This window comes from Maniola jurtina, chromosome 10, assembly GCF_905333055.1.
Source record: "Maniola jurtina chromosome 10, ilManJurt1.1, whole genome shotgun sequence".
NCBI lineage: Eukaryota > Metazoa > Arthropoda > Insecta > Lepidoptera > Nymphalidae > Maniola > Maniola jurtina.
In genome coordinates, this window is record NC_060038.1 from 169405 (window position 1) to 190309 (window position 20905).

At 37.6% G+C, this 20905-nt stretch overlaps 1 protein-coding gene across 1 annotated transcript in view; it reads right to left on the reverse strand.

The window, feature by feature from the left end:
• LOC123869064 (collagen alpha chain CG42342) overlaps nucleotides 1-20905 on the reverse strand; it is a 255617-nt gene that overhangs the window by 133721 nt on the left and 100991 nt on the right. The window lies entirely within an intron of this gene.

The window sequence follows — 20905 nt, forward strand, 5'->3', positions numbered from 1 at the left end:
TATATTTAACGATAGTATGTGCTATAATATTAATACGAGGACACTCTCCTGCGATATTCCGGGAGGATTTATTGTCGTTCGAATATGAAATTGCTTTTGTGATTTGGTAAGCTGAAAATTTTATTGCGACTTCAATAAAATACTAATCATCATAATCATCAATTCATCACCTGCTCATTACTGTGCATGTCTCTCCTGTCAGTGGTTGGGGTTCAGTCCATTGTCCACCATGCTGGACAAGTGCAGATTGGTAGACTTCACACACCTTTGAGAACACTATGTAGAATTCTCAGGCATGTAGGTTTCCTCACTATGTTTTCGTTCACCGTTAATACTAACCACAGAAATCTTAATAATATAAGCCATTCGTATTGCCGATTGCCTTGTTATTAAGATTTCTGTGTTACCAACCATACAACCGCAATACGACGATTGTTAGTAAGGGGGTACAAAAAAAATTTCATATCAAATGCACATGCAATTTTTGAATAATCGTTAATTTATGAAACTTTAATCGCGCCATCCGCAAACTACAACAAGCACGATAGAGATATTATCATCTACGAGAGCTCTCAAGGTAGCGGCTACTTCATAACTCGCAAGAGACGAATAATGTTTGTATTATCTTCTCGTAGCACCATCGTATAGAACATTGTGATATTCTAAGCTAAATACATTTTTTAAACAAAAAAAAAAGCATTTTGACAGGTCTCCAAGCATAGCTCCCTTCATGCCCGCTGAGTGACTCTGAGTTTTCTTATCAGTGACTAATATCAGTTTCTTTTTGTTCCAACACTGGACTGATTTCCGAAAGCTCTGAAGCACTACGTTGTATCTACTTCTAGCACAAGCTTTACGCTTAGTTGAAGGGGAAAAAGCCATGTTATTCATGACCAATATTCTTTGTTAAAAAAAAAACACTTTATTTTTGGGAAAAATTGTCAACCTATTAAAGTCAATTTGCTTTGTTAAAAATTCCACTATATAGGTTTTCATGCAGCCACTCTTCCTTATGCTTCCATGGAGAGGAAAATTACGGAAGTGTATAATTCTTAGTCAAATCATTTCGCCATCCGCAAACTGTAGCCCCTCTATACAGATATCATCTGCGCGAGCTCTCGAGATAGCATCTACTTCATAGCTCGCAGTCGGCGTGACGTCACACAGATCCCGGATAGCGGCCACGTGTGAACAACTGATTGCATCTCACAACACGTCGTTTGCGACTTTGTCACTGTAGAATTTATGTGACTTTTAAATCTATACATTTCCTATAAATCCATACAATCCATACTAATATTATAAATACGAAAATGTGTTTGTCAGTCTGTCTGCTACGTTTTCGCGGCCTATCCATTTAACCGATTCTGACAAAATTTGGTCATCTAGAGATAGTTTACATGCCGGGGAGAAACACAGGCTATTTTATCACAGAAAATCCCAGAAAAAGAATGGAGTTCCCGCGGATTTTTTAAAATTATATGAAGTCGCAGGCATCATTTAGTTATATTTTCAGAATGTATACAGTAAAACATTTGATTTGATTTTATTCATATTTTTGTTACATTTGGTTTTATTTGTCATAACCATAATGTTGAATTGCTATCACTTCATTAATTTATTTATTAACGAATGTGCCGCAAAAGGCTAAGGCTGTGGAATGAGGTGTTTGTATCTGATAGGAAGAGAGAAGTGCGAAGGAAATTATAGCGTTGCTCTACGATTGAAATATCGTGTTTGTAATCAGATAATGGATAGCAAAGCGCAGCTTGAAGTTTGTTATTATGATATTGATTACATTCGAGTTTTATTGGAAGTTTTAATAATATTCTAACTTACAATGTGTCTACTAAAACTCTACATAATAATGTAAATATAATAAATATTTCTAGGAAAAGAAAACAATTAAATGAAAAAAATAAATCCAAGTTGAGTGGTAAACTGTTGAAATATAATACAAGTGTAAATTAAAAATTTATAACACCCCCGACGATCCAAAGTATCTGTGTTTTCCAAAACATCATTTTCAAATAAATGTATTTAGGCAACGTCCATCTTGACAGCTTGACATTTGTCTATTGACATAATATTATGAACCTAACGGTTATCTAACCTTCTTTTCTACAAGAAAACTAGAAAAGAGCTGATAACTCTTAAACGGCTGAACCAATTTTTTTAGATTATAGCTAAGAACACTCTCGATCAAGCCACCTTTCAAACAAAAAAAACTAAATTAAAATCGGTTCATTCGTTTAGGCGCTACGATGCCACAGACAGATACACAGATACACAGATACACAGACACACAGATACACAGATACACAGATACACACGTCAAACTTATAACACCCCTCTTTTTGGGTCGGGGGTTAAAAAATAATATACACGATATATAATATTATAACAAAATTTCTAGGAATAACTACCTAATTACTAGCATCACTATCAATGCTGATAGTGTAAACATCTATTTGTTTATAGAATACAACACAACTATTGATAAGTAATTAGGTACGTAAAAAGTAAAGCAAGTTAATCTTGAAAATGTATCACTAATACCAACTTCAATTCTTTAATATACGTCTAATGCATTTCTAAAGAAGACAGCCTGTAAAGAGTTATTACGAGATATGAGTGAGTGGTCAGACGGGTAATCTTCTCAATGAGCATCGGGCTCCCATTCACTGCAGCTCGGTCTTCTCAATGGAGATTATCTGTCTTTAGATTTGTTACAATCTAAACCTGTCCGTGGTATGAATGAACCCGTTGAGATAGATGCACTTGAAGGAAGGTACTTGTTTTTAATGAGGATATCTCTAACAGCTTATATGAGCTTGAGTAGGTCTATTTCAAACCATAGGTGACTGTAATCGTTCACGTCCGTGATCCCAATAAACGACATCATTTCATCTGCATATTAGTGTTTATAGACGTAATGTTTTATGTGACAGCCTATGCAGCATCTCTAACTTTTTGTAGTTATGTTTCAAGTAATCAAATACGGTGAAACAAACCATCGTAAGAAAACCTGCATGCCTGATAATTGTACATAATATTCTCAAAAGCGTGTGAATTCTGCCAACCTGCACTTGGCTAGCGTGGCAATCTATGGCCTAAGCCTTTCTTATTCTGAGAGGAGATCTGTGCTCAGTAGTGGGCCGGTGATGGGTTGATCATGATGATGATATTATGTCTGAAATCCATACTAATATTATAAAATATGCGAAAGTGAGATTTTGATGAGATACAGTATTAGCTTACATCCCGGGGCAGGACATAGGCTACTTTTTATCCCGGAAAATCACATAGTTCCCACGGCATTAAAAACACTAAATCCACATGGACGAAGTCGCGGGTATCATCTAGTAATAAAACTATATTAAAATCAGCCCAATTGTCAAAACTAATTTGCTGTTGAACTTAGATTAGAAAATTGGAGCTGACAAAAGAAACAAAAGAAAATTTTTCATTAAAGAATCGAGAGTTTAGAGAACAAAAACTTTACTAAAAAGGCACTTATTTAGAATGAACATAAACGTTAAAGAATGCGCTAAGTGCGAATTAATTCCCGAGCCTTTCATTACAAGAGGCAACATTCTCGAGCTGCGGGATAAAGGAGCTTTTGTAACTCAGCATCCGAATTCTCATTTCGGAGTTAAATGGATTAAAACTTGTTTAGTGTCCAAATAACTGATTATGTTCGGGCGGGCTCGCTGAAAGGGTTGTTACCTTGAAGGGTCCCAAATCTATTTAACTGGCAAAAATATAAGAGACTCGAGAGGGCGTCAAAAGTTTGTGGACAAAGTTTGCAAATTAGGGGATGTTCAGGATCATCGATCATTTTTATTGAAGAAAACTCGAAAAAAAACGGAGGAAACTAGGGGAAACTATTTGAGACTAAGTAGTCGTTTATGTAAAGTTATTTCACAAGTTTTTACAATAGTGTATATTTGAGAGAAAACACTAAGGTGTGAACTATATTTCAATTTTATGAATATTGGTATTTTCATGAGCGTTAGGAAATACGTATGAATTTGTTAGTGATTCCCTCAAATTACTATTATAGTTTGATTTTTATTTACTTTTTTAACGATGAGGTTGGCAATTTAATCGTAGGTAACTTAGACAAGAATTTAAAAATATTTAAACGTATGAAGGGAGGGCTAATTTTAATAATATTAATACCTATGTATGAAGGGTTGTAATATTCATCGTAATTGATGTTAAAGAGGATTATAAAGCGGGCCGCGGGACCCGGTGTGTGTTGCGATGTACGTGAGCGGCGAGCTGATGGGGTCCCGATCCAATTGGACTGAAATACCGAACTCATTTCCACGGGACGCTTGAATCTTTAATTTCGCATATTTTGTCGTTATTAGAATATCATAGATATTAAATTCTTTCATGGCAATTGGAAAAGTATAGATACGTGGAATGTAGCTGTTCTTAAACCAATAATATTGTCTTTCATCAGGAAAAATTTATATAGAACATTGACAAACTCCCTGGCGCAATGGAAAGCAGATCATAGATCTCTTAAATGGGATGGAGACGGGGTTCGATTCCCGACAGGGACAAAATAGACTTTAAGGTTAGTTACCATTCTCTTTCGCTTTTATTTAGAGTCAACGTTACTACTACCAAATCAGATGGCTAACTTGGCATCTAAAAAAATAAAATAAAAAACCAAAACTTGTAGGATAAACTGAATTTACAATTCAGTATGTATGTAAGTTTTAATATGATAAGCAAATTAGGTTGATGATTTTTTAAAGTGATTGGATTTCAGATCTAATTATTATCAGCCCCTATTATTAGAACTGTTTTTCGAAAAAACAAACAAAATTCAAATAAGTAAGTACCTAAGTTATTACTTGTAAATGTTAATTCTTTTTTAAATTCAAGTCATTACGTCGTCAATTATCTCAAAATTTTGGAGCAAGTCACGTAACCAATTAATTTGAGATGACATTTAATAAAAGCAGAGATAGAAATTGTGAAATGGCTCTCAATTTTGTAAAAGAGGATGATTAGGACGGCGGGGCTGTATTAATCGCGCGACGTGCCCGGCATGCGGAGTGCGGCGTGGTGCGGCGCCGGCATGCGGCGTGTAAAGACCTACTCAATTCATCGACAAATGGGTTTTTAATTATTCATTGTACATCATTAAATGTTATTATTTTATGATGCATTAACTTCTCTTTTTAAAGTGATATTTTAGAAATGTGTTAACGCTGCGCTTTTCGGTCCAAGTACGCCATTCTTGGGACCCCAACATCTATCGTTTTTTCGAACTATGTGCCCTGCTCATTGTCATTTCAGATTCGCAACCCGTTGAGCTATACTGTTGACTCTGGTTTTCTTTGGTCTTCAAGTACGTGAGGAGAAGATCTCGAAGTTTCCTGAACGCTGCCCACCCGAGTTGGATTTGGCGGTAAACCTCTTTAGACCAAACTACTCTGCATCCGCCGAGAAAAAAAGGAACCCTTATATGATCACTTCGTTGTCTGTGCGTCTGTCTGTCGGTCTGTCTGTCTGTCTGACTGTCGTGCCTGTCAAGACTCGTCAAGGGAATCAAAACCCGTACTTACCCTTGACCTAATTTGGCAGGTAACTTTCACCTGTGTTAGACAAATAGACAGAAAAATCCGAAAAAACAAAAACGTTATTTTTTGTACCTACGATAGTACAGCTCCGTTCGTGTGCGATTCCGGCTCAGATTTGACCAGTTGTTTAAACTACAATGACCTACAATCTTTGATAAAATAAAATAAAAATTTCCTCATCATAAGTAATGAAAATAACAAACATAACACAGTTTCTAACAGCGCAGCGTAACGGTGTCAATATATCACTTGAGTTTTCAATCTGTCGCAACTTAGCTCGCCAATAAAGACGCATGACGAAACGAAAATGAGACACCGCCTACTTGGATAGAACAATGTGCCGATATACATATAGTGCCATCATGTATCATATCGAGTATTAGAACAAACGTTAGTTTTTAGGTCAAACACCCACAACACTCATAATATATTATAACGACATTAGAACAAAAATATAAACCCAGTTTTATTTTTATGACAACATAAAAATGCCGTTCTCGATACAATACTTTAAAGTGAACTAGTTTATCTTTCAAAACAATAATACACTCACATAAATGATAATATAAGTATGTATCTACTCAGCATTACGAACAAAAGAGTGATGATTTAAGTTGTAACATTGACAACAAAAGTTGAAGTTAAATAACACACGAAAGAGGTCTTTCCTCCACGCACGTGCTGCTACAGATAATTCCACAGTAGCTTTTTTTATCCCAACCGCGGATTAGAACCCAGAACCACATAATCTGCATCCGAACTACTGCCACTACACCAATGAGGCAGCTTAATGAATTCCACAGCCAATTTTAGACTTTACACAAAAAATCTATTAAAAGTATTCTCTTATAAGAAGCATAATACCTATTTGAACAATCAAAGATTAGATATCAAATGCAAGGGACTGCAATTACATTCTACAATATGGCATAATATTACTGTAAATTAAACATTTGAAATCGTCGAGTTTTTTTGCTGGGCTTTCTCGGTAAGAAAGGCATTCCGAACCAGTGTAGATGCATTTGACGATTCAGAAGTGCCTACTTATTATTTATTTAAATAAAAAATACTTCTTCGAGCAACGAGGCAGACCAACGAGACAGCAAATTGTGTTTGTAATAGGTGTGTGTGTGTGTGTGTGTGTGTGTGTTGTTATTGTATTGTAACGTGGAAACTCTGGCTCAATGATAAAGTTTTTAAATAAGGATAATAAAGAGAAAGGTGCCTATTTGCATCTAGAATACAGCATTGAAATCGCGGGGCGGCCGCGGCAGCGCGCGTGCATTGCCGACTGCACGGACGCGGGGTCGATTCAACCGAGCAGCATTCATCTATTCCCCTTCGCTTTCATACGTCCCATAAGTCAAAAACCACAGCCATAGAATGTAAATTTATCGCTTTTCTATAATGCAGATATTTAGGGTGAATGCAGATTGGTGAATAAATAATGAAGTCAGTGGAAAGGTTAGCTTTGAAAACCATTATCTTATTAATAAAGCGAACGTATGTTTAATATCTTAATTGATCCTGAATCCTATAAATTAATCATCCCTGCCTGTCTTCTATCGGAAACATTTTGAAGAGTGTGCTGCGGAACTTAACAGTTTGTTGACAGATCTAAAAGTAAAGCTAGCCTTTTTCGCAAGGAGAATTGTATAAAAGATAGCGCTAAGTAAAAGTAAAGAGATTTCCCCAGTACAATAATGTAGGTTACCAATCAAACTCATAGGACTGCCCTCCTTAGATAGTGCAGTTGTATAGCACTGCATTATTTTCAGCGAGGCGTACAGTTGACCGCAACACCCGGCGCGGTGTGGAGCGGAGCGGAGCGGTGCGGTGCGGCGCGGCGGTGCACCGAGCATGCATTGCCGATTACTGCAGACGCGGACGATTCAACCGTTCGGAATTAATCCGTTTCCGTACTAGGTACCTACTCCATACCGATTCATGCACCAGACATCACAGTGATATGTCTGCTCAGGTATTTATTTAGCTAGGCGTGCATTTTGGAGAGCACAGATTCTACTATATTGTGCCGTAGATGCAACGTGGTCTTTTTATTTCGCAGTCAACTCTTTGTTTGAAACTCTTTTCCAAACTTTTTTTCAATTTATATATTTTCAATCAAAAATAATTGCCAGTACCCTAGTATGGTTTAAACCTATAGTTGCAATAAAAGTTTATCTTAAAACGGTTAAATAATATAAATAATTTAAATATGCTAGGAAGATAAATGTCCATTAAATATGTAATCCAAAATCATAATATCTACTCGTATCTTTGTTTGTTAGACCTTTATGCTTTCCCATACAATTTAATCAACTGTTAGTATCGTTAATTTTCTGTTTTCACATACTTCGTGTAAATAAATTCCTTGGTTTATTTTCTGTAGTGTAAAATACCGGCGATGTGCTGTGTCCAATTAATTAAATCAACGATAAGCCACACAGGCGCAAACAGCACTGCACCGACATCGCGACGGCCAGCGATATAAATGTTCTACTGGATGTGGCACTTCATAGTAACAACATGTACTACCAACGAACATCGGTGTCCACACGCCTCTCAATTTTAATAGTCCAGTTTTATACGCAGTCCTTTTTAGGGTTCCGTACCAACGAGACCCTAACTTCAATGTCCGTCGGCCCATCCATCCGTCCACTTGTAAAAATATGTAGGTAGCTTTGCTATGGTAGGTACCTATGATCTGCTCTAACTTCTAAAATATCTATGTTCGTAAAAATATACTGCATCTAAAGCGAATTACGATTGACAGACAAACATGTTACTATGAAGCGCCCCATCTAGTGGGCCATTGATATCGCTCTGGCGCCGGCCAATATACTGCATCCTCTAATTGCGAACAATGTATTTCCCACGCTCACTATAATTTAACTGAGATAAGATGATAATGTACAACTTGGGAACTCCACACAGACATGGCGAGGAAACTCTAAGGTAATATTTAGGTTTATTGATCGCTAGTTAGAGTAGAAGTTAGGTAGCTTTTCATAATATCGTAAATAAATAAAAATATTTTTTATTTAATTAAACTTTACAAGTACTTTTGAATAGTCAAAAAGCATCTACCACTAGTTCGGAATGCCTTTCCTACCGAGAAGAACCAGCAAGTAACTCGGCGGTTGCTCTATTTAAAGATAAAACTATTTATTAGTAACCAATTAAAAAAAAATCGCCTACGGTACGGTACTGTACGGTACTGAGTACGGGTCTTTTCCCAGAATGAGGGCTTAACTTTAGGCTCGTAGAGGTTACGTCAAAATAATCACGTTACGACAATATTATGACGTAGGTATTATTCAGGTTCAAGGAAATAGTGGTTTTTCCTTCCGTATTAGATATACTTCAATGTACTCCTATTTGTAAAGATTAGAAGCAAGTACGAGACACCCGATCACATGTTTGTCAGACAATCCAATTACTCTGTCTGTGTACACACTAGTTGGTGTAACGTAGCGAGCCGACGACACAGTCGAGTGTGCGCACTCACTGTAGCTACGATGTCTGACACAACTTTTTGGTTTAAGCTTGCACAAACACGTAATTTTAATAATTAACATGAGTATGATACAGTTTTTACTGAAATACTAGGATAAGGAAGGCCGAGGACCCGGTATGGTAGACACAAGTCCAACATTGTAGGTATATCCAGTTGTATCATGTTATTCGATATCGCTTCCTGCAACGTTGACCCAAATCAATAAAGTATCGATATTAATTGATTAAACTTTCAAGAGCTTTTAGTCCTAATTATACTTTCCCATCGTGCTTTGTGGGGCACGTCAAATTGTCGGTTCTGATAAGCGTCAAAAACATCTGATAATTTAGAAATTAGACTACAGGCCCATGTTCAAAAATGGATGGGTCATATGAACCACCAGGTGACGTATACAGGACGATATAAGAGCATAAAATAATAAGATTCAGCACTATGCCGTCACTTGTAAGCTGTCCAACAGAGTGCTGGTGAGAATTCAAAAGTGCAGGTAGAGTGAGTACATTTTGGTCATATATTTTTGTACGGCATTTTTACCATCGATAGATCCATGAAAAATAATAAGAAAGCGCGCAGTGCCGTAAAAAAATGGTGCGCCACAAAGTCAGTAAATTTTTTGATTTTCTGACAATTTCCAGGGTAAATTTGGTCATTTAATTCTGTACGGCATTAGTTTCATACTGTTTCAATACAGCCTCTAATCCATTATTCCGCAACGCCGTACAAAAATCATGCGACAAGGGGAAAAAATTGAGGGTAGCAACCCCCTCTCTTTCCGTGGTCCGGGGGGTGATTTGAAAAAGTACGGCTTTGGTTCCAAAACATTATCTAGCACTCAAAAGTACTATTAAAAATAATGCCGTCAAAAAATTAGTGTTCATTTGAATGTGTATCAATAATTATCTTAATTTCAAGGTATACTTGATTTTTAAAGCTGTAAAATCATTTGACTCTGTACGGCAACTTTTTTTTTAACATGATAGTGTAAAGTACTATTGTTATATAGTATTGCCGTTTAAAAGAAACTGTTCTAAAAAAATATATAGAGAAATACAAAAACTGAAATTTTTCAAATTATTGCAAAAGTTTAAATATTCATAGATTAATAAAATATAGCAATTTTCTACGCTTTTCCCTTGTTTTAAATAGTACTAAGATAAATAAATTAGGAAAAAATTATGCCGTACATTTTAATGCAGACCATATCTTTTAGGCTGATGAAAATGACGCTACCATTTTAAGGGTATAGTACTTTATGGCCATCTGATACTGTACGGCATTAACATATTTTTGAAGAGAACAATTGATAATATGATAAAATCACTATGCCGTCTAACTGAAGTGAACGGGTGTATATATAATATCCACATCCCCTACAAACCTTTGGACCAACGAAAATGTACGGCATGTAAAAAAATATTATCTATGCATAAAACACTTTCAAAATAAATTAATTTTATGTTGTTTCAAATCATCCCCCGGACCACGGAAAGAGAGGGGGTTGCTACCCTCAATTTTTTCCCCTTGTCGCATGATTTTTGTACGGCGTTGCGGAATAATGGATTAGAGGCTGTATTGAAACAGTATGAAACTAATGCCGTACAGAATTAAATGACCAAATTTAACCTGGAAATTGTCAGAAAATCAAAAAATTTACTGACTTTGTGGCGCACCATTTTTTTACGGCACTGCGCGCTTTCTTATTATTTTTCATGGATCTATCGATGGTAAAAATGCCGTACAAAAATATATGACCAAAATGTACTCACTCTACCTGCACTTTTGAATTCTCACCAGCACTCTGTTGGACAGCTTACAAGTGACGGCATAGTGCTGAATCTTATTATTTTAAGCTCTTATATCGTCCTGTATACGTCACCTGGTGGTTCATATGACCCATCCATTTTTGAACATGGGCCTGTAGTCTAAATGTTTCTAGTTTGACCTACTCGTTTGCTTTTGGACAGGGAAAGCTCCGAAACGGTGATAACAGAAAGTTGGTAATTGAGTGAACATTTTCCGCGAGAGAGATAACTCCTCAGAAGACGCACACTTCAGCAAGATAGCACTCCGGCAAGGAGGGCCTCAACTGACGTTAGAAACCCAATACTTCAGCGCGCTACCTCCCGCCTCGACTCGAGGTGCCTGGAGTCTAGATAACTCGCTAATTGGTTGCCAGCTGCTACTAGCTACTAGCCTACAACCGTGGCTATATCATAACAAAGATAGGTAGCCTTTATATTCATTAGGTGCTAGCTGATCCGCCCCGGCTTTACTCGGGTGAAACCAAAAATATTTACTTATTGTGTCTTCTTTATAGAAAAAACCTCCCACAAAATTTCAAGTTTCCTGACATGGAGATTTTAGCTGTAAGTAGGTACGTTGAATTCCTCAAAGTACGAGTATTTCTCACAGTAGATATAATTACTTAATAATGTAAATGCGAAATCTCATGTTTCTAAATCCACTAGAAATCAGTCAGTTTTACCTTTTACATTTTTATACAGATTTAAGGATCAAATATTTGCCTTTTAGTACTTTTTACTACATCTTTTCTTTTTTTTTGTATTAAATTATCTTGGCGTTTGTATATCAATGTTTCGTATAGGTAGGTATTTATCAGGGCAGCAACGCCCGATTGTAGAAGTTATGAGATTGCCACTCTACTTCTAGATACAACACGGTACTACTATACCTAATGTTATCAGTATTGAATTATGTACGGCGACAAACACGTTGTCCGCAATTAGCGAATATGTAGTTATTTTATTGCAATTGCATCGGTGGCGGGTTATCGCGGCAGATTTAATTAATTACGCGCAATAGAATTTACCAGCCAAGCTAATTGTTTGATTTATTTTCATAGTAAAATTAAACCTACCTACAAATAGGTAGTAGGACTCCATATATACAAGAGGAAATAGAACACATTGTAGCTAATTCTTTTGTACTCAATAGTATGCATTATGTACAACATCATCAAATTACCACTCTAGGATGTTAATTGTAGCGTGGTTGATTTATTACATACTTACAGACAGATTCAAAAACCTGCAAGGCTCACCACCCTTATTCTCACCGCTAATAAAAAAATTGATAAGTACGAGTACTATAAATAATCCTTTATGAAGTAGCAGTAGAACAAACGTCTACGAAGAATTCCAATAAGCTTTCTTGTGCTTTACCGTAGTCGAGATCAAAACATGGCATACATTGTGTAGAACATCAGCGCATCATCACATTACCGCACAAGGGCAGTAATTAATCCGTTGTAGCATCGCCCGTCTGCCGCGCGGTGAATTATTCGTCTTCGTCGTGTCAGAACAGCCGAACACACCGTAACACAGATTCTATAGAACCTTGCAATGCACAAATCTATGTTGCTGTTGAAAAACTGCTATGTATTGTGCTAAGCTTCTACAAAAGATTCCGGAAATGCTTCCTTTTGCTTTACCGTAGTCGAGACCAAAACATGGCATGCACTGTGTAGAACATCATCACATTACCGCACTAGGGCGTTAATTAATTAGCTGTAGCGTTGCCTGTCTCAGTGATTTATTCCTCTTCACCGTGTCGACCGAACACACCGTAAGATAGATTATGCCGCGTTACTCTGATTGTGCGAGAGCTTCTACAATCTACTGGCATTAGCTACCTAGGCAAACCCATTATGTATGCTGTGTGTTTAGGTTGCAGGATTAAAATGGGTCTATCCTAGTATACGCTTTCTAGATCAAGCTGAAGTGACAGTTAGGATGTCGTAACTAAACTAGGTTTGATATTTCTAAAAATATCTAGTGCTATTCTATTCTTATTGTTCCCTGCGGAAAAGGAAAGTACATTGTAGTAATTGTATAACACTGTAGTTCCATTTTTAAATACAACAGTGCAATAGGTATCTACCTACTAAAAATGTATAAGTAAGTGCAATTTAAAGTAGTGTAAGAAATTTTCAATAATTTTCCGTTTTATACAAAACAATATATACCAGTACCTACTTATGGCATAACAATCAATCTGTCTTAATTTACATTTACTTTGAGATAGTAAATGATTTTCTAAAACTGTTATCACAAAATACTGATATGGCGTAGAAGAAAATATGAAATTGAATTAGTAAGCCAAACATTTCCAATTACGTCTCGGTCCTTGTAGGGGCGCTCATATTCCGGTCACGAGGGTCTCAGCGCCTCGAGAACAGTTACAGGCTGCAAACTGCTGACTCAGCTTCTAATCTAAACTTCGCCACTCGCAAAAACTTACTGAATATAAAACTAGCTGATTCGTGTCATCGAAAAAGAATAATGTTAAGTAAGATGTAATTCAATACAAAAATAACTCAAAATTTAAAAAACCTCTATAAGAAAACTAGAAAAGAGCTGATAACTTTCAAACGGCTGAACCGATTTTCTTCAATTATAGCTAAGAACACTCTCGATTAAGCCAAATTTCAAACAAAAAAAAACTAAATTAAAATCGGTTCATTCGTTTAGGAGCTACGATGCCACATACACAGATACACAGATAAACTCGTCATACTTATAACACCCCTCTTTTTGGATCGGGGGTTGATAAATGTTTTTATACCTTATTCAGAGAGTTGAGCTAACATGGGGCGCATTGTCTTGCCTGTTATAACATAGAAGTGAAAAGGACGCACTATAATCGTGATTGGTCTATCGATGTGACCATTTCCTGAAAATGGGTGCGTTTATATTTACTTTTATGTACTAGTTACTACAAAACACCTTCAAGATTGCTAGCTTTTGCATATGGTATTAAATGTGCACGTGTGAGGCGACGTTAAATAAAAACGGTTTTATTTAATTTGCGGTAGGTAACCCAAATTAGCTTTTCCCATATTCGGGAGCAATAAAAATTAATTATTCTCGTGTTTTAATGTATATGCCGTTGTCGGCTCTTGTGAAATGGCTACAAACTAATACACGGGTAAATTAATAATAAATGAATAAGTTATACAAACTGAGACGTGGCGTGGGCGGCGAAGGCAATCAGCCGGTGCCGTTAAATCATCACCCGTACCTGCAAATGAAAGAAACATTACTCAAACTTCGTATTCTTATTGATTTATTAATGAAATTCACTGATATATCCGAATGGAGTAATTACTTCAGACAGTTAGTTTTAATTAACTGATTTGCAAAGAGCTAGAAATTAATCCGTACAAACATACAGAGTGTAATTAGAAAGCTAGCAAACACGAAAGCATGGATAGTACCTACAGGTGATTACTGATAAGATACCACAAAAAAATGAAACATTTACCTGACGCTAGACTGAAGGTCAACGAACGTTGCGTAGATAGATGCCGCAGGGTAAATACCGCGTCGTAGGCGGGGCATTGATCCAACTTTTGGCTATACATTGTGGTTTTGAAAATACTAAATCACTAAAACTACAAGTATAAGGCAATGGTTATTGGTATTGGATTGTATTTAGGTAGTACAATCATACCGCTAAGTTTTTGCTAGCGATCTAGTTTCACCCTGTCATTCTGTGCGTGAAGGCGACACGCACAGAAAGACAAATTCTTGTAATTTTCGGCCTGTCTGAGATTAGTACAGTCAGCAACAAAGCTAGGTTTTCACCCGCCAGTACAAGTGTACTATGGAAGGGTGCAAACCTAGCTTTGTGGCTGACTGTACTCAAAGTACGCCGTCAATTAACGCAGACCCCGGCATCTAGTTGACCTCAACTCGACACGCTAAAAGGGTGCAGCGAGTAGACCGCCTCGTGGCGTGCCGGTAAGCCGATACGAATAAGCAATAACGCGTTAATTTGTGCGTACGTCACACTAATGGCAGTATTGTTATACTATCCGGGTAACAACTTTAATCGATAACAGATAAGACCACGAAGACACGCGAGGCCAACACCTTCCGAGGTATAGTGCCCGGCAAATAACTTGGACCTGAAGAAGTGTTGTGGGAGAAAGTCGGCGAATCCGGGAAGCGAGAGTTGACTATCAGCAATTCGCGTGCACCCGCGCCGACTGTTCAACCAATCGCGTGCACCCGCCATTCGCCAGCCAATCGCGTTAATGCTCAAGTTGTTTGCCAGGCACTGTACTCCCTTGCCTTCATCAAGACGTTTCCTTATTCGTAATTATCAGCCTGCTCATCATCAACATCGCCAGCTCACTACTAAGCACAAATTTCTTCTCAAAATGAGAATGGTTTGGCTATTTTTAAGTGCCAATTTTAAATGTTAAAGGAGATCATTATTTTTGGGCCTTTTCTGAAAGTGCCGGCCAACAAAAAAAAATGGTACGGATCGTTAGAACTAGCCATTTGGAGTAATAGTTAATATGGCAGAAAAGTTGTAGGATTGTTCTGAACCAAGATATACAGGGTCGAAGATTCGTCATTTTCATACATTTTATTGATTTCTAAAAGTGCTGGGAAACATAAAATAATGTTAGATATTGCTAGAACTAATGATTTGAAGTAATTGTCATTATGACGCGAAGGCTGTGGGGCCATTATATGTCGTGTTATACAAGGTATACAAAAAATGAATATACTTTGTATAATTAATTGTAACTGATTTTATGATTTTGTTACTGTTCCGATTGTTTTAGACGAATTTGAATACACGTACAATTATTTTGACTCCCACGAAGTGCTGGATCAGCTGCAATCTGGACAAAATTCGTTTATACATACCTGGATTGTATGCGGCCTTGTAATACTAGGTGATCTCATCCAGCCATCGCCCAAACTTCTGCCACTGGGATATCTCCGGCGAGCTCTGTGATGAATGCACCATTTGGTTATACGTACTGTTCACCATAGTAACTACGGGCCTTCTTCAGTCGATAGCTGCCCAAAGCAACCTGCGTCGATTCTTCTGTGAATCTAGAAAAGTCATTGAACGGAGGATGTCGGCTTCCATAGCCTAGAAATGAGCTCTTCTTCTATTATAATTATTGTGTGTGATAACAAGTTCTGCTAAACTGTTTTGCGCATTGACCAGTTCATGGATTTTGTCAAGGAAATCACGTCTGTAGTACACGTTATTGTCTATCAGAACATGATAGCTGTTTAGCGATGTTACCGCGATCCTGAAATAATCGATCACGTTACTTAATGCCCGGTCACTCTGATCAATCCTGAGCAAACGAAAATCTCTTTTAAAGCAATTGTTCATCACTTCCACCATCCAGCGGCAAATGATAACAAGCTTAGATTTATTGGTTTGGTCAGTAATTAGCTGGGTTTCATTTAAATGTTTTGTTTCTAGCATTTGTGTCACATAACCGCATGTCTCAAGAAAGAAAGGTAAGAAATAAAGGGCATGTACAGACAGATACAAGCATGTACATATATCTTCAGAAAAGCACTAATTACTTTTTCCAGTGAAAATCATACCCTAACCACAAGTTCCGAAACCACTAAAAGCCTTTATATTTGCGATGGAACAATAATCTACACGCTGAAGCAACTTTTAAATGATACCTTAAATGATATAGAAGATTTTTACTGGATTTTTATCTTAGTCCATGGTTTTAGAGATACCATAAACAATCTTGAGGTAATCTTTCTTTCTTGAGGTGTGCGCTTATGTGGCACAAATGCCAGTAACAAAACATCAGTAAAAAACCCAGCTAACTACTGACCAAGCCAATAAATCTAGACTTTTTACCATTTGCTGCTGGATAATGTAAATGATTAACGACCGCTTTGGAAGAGATTTTTGTTTACTCAGGGTTATTCAGGATTTGTAACCGGACATTAAGTAACATGATCGATAATTTCAGGATTTTGTCAGCATTGCTGAACGGCTATCATGTTCTGATAGACAACAACGTGCATGCACGTGATTTTCTTGACGTAATCCATGAACGGTCAGTGAGCAAAACAGTTCAGCAGAACTTGTTATCACAAACAATATGTAATTATAATAGAAGGAGAGCTCATTTCCAGGCTATGGAAGCCAACATCCTCCATTCCCAATCCCATCCCAATTCATATCCCAAATGAATAAATCCATATCCCAATTCCCAGTGGCAGAAGTTTGGGAGATGGCTGGATGAGATCACCTAGTATTACAAGGCCGCATACAATCCAGGTATGTATAAACGAATTTTGTCCACATTGCAGCTGATCCAGCACTTCGTGGGAGTCAAAATAATTGTACGTGTATTCATATTCGTATAAAACAATCAAAACAGTAACAAAATCATAAAATCGGTTACAATTAATTATACAAAGTATATTCATTTTTTGTATACCTTGTATAACACGACATATAGTGGCCCCACAGCCTTCGCGTCATAATGATAATTGCTTCAAATCATTAGTTCTAGCAATATCTAACATTATTTTATGTTTCCCAGCACTTTTAGAAATCAATAAAATGTATGATAATGACGAATCTTCGACCCTGTATATCTTGGTTCAGAACAATCCTACAACTTTTCTGCGGTATTAACTATTACTCCAAATGGCTAGTTCTAACGATCCGTACCATTTTTTTTCGTTGGCCGGCACTTTCAGAAAAGGCCCAAAAATGTATGGAGCTAGAATGATCTCCTTTCTGCGTCGACACTTTTGACCATATCATTGACACCTTACTTTAATAAGGATTATAAATTGATCAATATCAATCAATATTAAGAAGCCGATTGATCTTCACCATCTAGGTAATTCTTTTAGTCCGTGTCGGGTTATTGGCAGCAATTTCCAATGCAGCTGCACGTACCGCATCTAAGATACGGGACGTGGAACACAAATGAAGTCAGAAAATATGTACACTGGCGGCCCAACACGTAGGGGGAAGAAGAAATTGGAATACAACTCAAAAAGCACGTTTTGAGTTCATAAGATAACTTTTTAGCCTTGTTTACTTATTTATTTTTCATTTCTCTTTCTATTGGTAGCGCTGAAATTTTAAGTATCTAGCTACACGGGAAGTTAATTAACTTCCATTAATCGATACCAAAAAACAAACTCGTATAACAAACAGAAAGACAAGAAAGCGAGCCAATAAGTATTGCATTGTTATCAATTTCCAATCTAACTCGGGAAACACGGGAAGTTAGTTTAAAATAGAGTTCGAACAGATAAACAAACAAACGGACCGACAAGAAAGCTAATTAATATAAGCCTGTTAAAATAAAGCCTTTGTATTGTCCTCCATCGGGGGCTGAGTGACTCTGAGCTTTCCCATGAGGCTCATACATAATTAGTGACCACATCTCGGATCCATGTGTCATCACTGGTCACACACACTGTTCAAAGACCAGGCACTGAGGAATTTTGGACGAGAGGACATTTCGAAGCTTCCCAAGCGCTGTCCAGCTGAGTTGGATTCGGTAGTTAACCTCTTTTTCAAAATTTTACCTACCTAGCTCCCGGGTCTAGTTTCCATTCGTGTTTCATAATTCCGTATCGATCAGCAACGCCAGCTAATCGCAGAATCTAAAAGAGCGCTAAGTCGACGGACAAACGGAACGCTATGATTACGGCTAAATCCAATTTAACTTGGAATCGCTTGCTGCGAGCTGACGGCCCGTCAGAAGTACTCCGACCGCAGGCTGAAGTGATGATGGCTAAAAAAACTAATCTGAATACTGAGCAGTGAAATTATGGCCTTAAAAAATCCTACATAATCCTCGTTTAAGTTCTTAGTGCTAACACCACGTAAGTCATTTCGATTGGTGATTTTCTCATTTTGATGTCGTTCGCAAAAGGATCGAGAGACGCGTCGTTTTGGAAAATCAGAAACAAAAAACGTCCAATAGAAACTCAAAAAGTAACTAGTGTCCGTCAAACGATCCATACCTCTGGAAACTGCAAGATTTTCGCTCTTCGTGGGGTCGGCACAACATATCTTCTCTTCCACTCTCTTCTGTCATCCGTCAACGTATCATTCACCCCTTTTATACGAAAATCATCTTTCACGGGAGCCATTCACCTTTTCTTTGGTCGTACTCTCTTCTTTTTCCTTTTTCAACCTTTTGTAAAGTTGCTAATTTTGACGTACGTGGTGTTATTACATTAGCGTATTATAATATCCCAGTATCATCAGCTGCTGATCATAAAATCCCGCGTCTATCGGTTTTTCGAACTCTGTACCTTGCCCATTGCCAACTCAGCTTCGCAACCCACTAAGTTATATCGGTTACTCTGGTTCTCCTACTGATGTGCTCATTTCTGATTTGCTCACGAGTTGATTGAGTGACTTCACCGCCTTATGATTCACTTGCCATAATGTTACTAAATTACCTGGTTCTGTTGAGATTACCTCATAAAGAATCCTCGAGTTGATAGACGGTTAATAGACACGTTAGCATTAGTTGTCGGTAGAACAATATGCCATTAGACTAAATAGCTTGTTGCGAGTCAAGCTGTCTTGTTCATGACTAAGATTGTTATCTATTGCTACAATCTCCTACAACTATGGTGTAGCGTTAGCAAATAACTTTATTTCCAGCACAGACTTTAACTATAATATTATCTCATTCCAGAACATTTTAAGGCTTTTAAGCAAATCAATCATCATCATCAACCCATCGTCAGCCCACTACTGAGCACTCAGTTCTCGAAATGAGAATGGTTAAGGCCATAGTTTGAATCGGTAGATTTCATATACCTTTGAGAACCTACCTTAAGCATGCAGGTTTCCTCACGATGTTTTCCTTCGCCATTAAAGCAAGTGATAGCTACGCACATACTCGTAGCTCCGAAAAATTAAAAGTGCCTGGGATCAAACCCGGGAACTTCCGTATAGCAGACCGACGTTTTCAACCAATGTTTCAATACAGGTAAAATAAAACAAATCATAAAAATTATAACAAGGTATTATATTATGTATAGGTCATAAAACCGTTTCTGATATTATTTTTATTTAATTCTTACAGAATTTTGTAGTATTCAATTATTATAAAATTTTATTTTCTGACTGTACAAAGCATTTGGCCATTATAATTCAACGAAAAACAATTTGAATTAATATTATTTATGCCTGTTCCCTGGAGAGATTATATTATTTTCTCGGCGAAGCGTTTGCAGGAGCGGAGCGAAATGAGAACGCAAATAAAACAAACGCCGCTAAACCGTCTGCTCCTAATTTAGTCGAGTCCAACAAGCTCCAGTTTAATTAGCATTCAATTATAATTTTTTCTGCGATCGCCCGCCGGAGCTCGGAGTGAAATTCGATGAGTTGGCTGCCATTTACGTTCCTCGTGAGAACAATCATGCTCATGGATTTTTATGAAAAATATTAGATTAGAAAATATAACAAAGTAGTTGTTTTAAAAAAGCTGAATTTGTTTTGCAGCTGCAACTTTGTGGCACGTTTATATGGACGCTAAGGGTAAACTTTGATCTATGCAACCGTGATGCGTGACAACAATAACCAACATAAGGGTCCGCGCAAATAGGCCACCGCCCGGTGGCTGGTGACAAGCGTATGTGAATCGAGTGGTGTTAGACGCCACCGGTGGCGGCCACTTGCTACCTCGTGGTGGCACCTTGGTGGCCACCAAGTATCCTCGAGTTTGCGCGGAAAACTGCGGTAAGCTCCAATGGCACAAGTGGCAGAACAGGTTGGCTCCGTAATCCCGGACTTGTGGGAGCTTGAGATCGAGAAACGAATCGGATCACGTGGCACGCGGTGATCTGCGTGTAGTGAATATCTGCCCCAGAAAGGGGAGAAAGACTTAAGGGACAAGGAACGAGGTAAACAAATTGTAGCGAGTCAAAAATGCGCCCCGAGCAAGCATTCGTAGGAATAAGCATGCCTGGAGCACTAGGGG